Below are 963 nucleotides of genomic sequence, written 5' to 3' on the forward strand. Positions count from 1 at the left end.
AACAGTCCTAAGATCTGCAGGCAGCATGGCAGGCCATTGGTTCAGGTCCAGGAACTGGAGATGATTAATGGGCCAAATACAGGATCCATTCCATATATACTGGAAGCAGACGACACCTTAAAGACAACTCCCCTTTAACTGATTAACCACACACAGCAGATTCCTCCATGGGGGTGACTACAATATCATCATAAGGAGTAACCACATACAGCTGCCAACCCATTCAAAGTCACAGCCCAACGAAGTTGACACATAACATTAACTAACACAGACATGGATGGACACTTCATCAAAGAAGATATTCAGGCAGCCAATAAACACGAAGAATTGCTTGCAATCATTAGCTCCTTCTGTTACTGTTAGGTGCCATCAAGTTGGTTCCAACTCAGTAGCGATGCTGTGTACAGCAGAACCAAACGCTGCCTGCTCTTGTGCCATCCTCAGGATCACTGCTGTTTCAGTCCACTGTTGCAGCCACTCTATCAATGTGTCTCGTGGAGAGCCTTCCCCTTTTTCACGGACTGTCCACTTTACCAAGCATGATATACTTCTCCAGGGATGGATCCCTTCTAACCACATGACCAAAGTAGGTGAGACGATGTGTGGCCATTCTTGCTTCCAAGGAGCAGTCCAGCTGCACTGCTTCCAAGCCACATTTGTTTGTTCTTCTGACAGTCCTCCACAATTCAAATGTGTCAATTCTTTGGTCTTCCTTATTCACCGTCCAGCTTTCACATCTATATGAGGCTATTGAAAATAACATGGCTTGGGTCAGGTGCATCTTAATTTCAAAGAAAAACATCTTTGTTCTTTAACACTTAAAAGAAGTCTTTTGCAGCAGATTTGCCCAGTGCAATATGTCATCTGATTTTTTTTTTTTTAATTGTGATTTGGGTGAAGATTTACAGAGCAAATTCACTTTCCATATAGCAGTTCACATATACTTTGTCTCATGTCATTGAC

The sequence above is a fragment of the Orycteropus afer genome, unplaced genomic scaffold (assembly GCF_000298275.1).
Source record: "Orycteropus afer afer isolate SDZICR_OR568_19922 unplaced genomic scaffold, OryAfe1.0 scaffold00310, whole genome shotgun sequence".
In the NCBI taxonomy this organism is placed as follows: Eukaryota; Metazoa; Chordata; class Mammalia; order Tubulidentata; family Orycteropodidae; genus Orycteropus; species Orycteropus afer.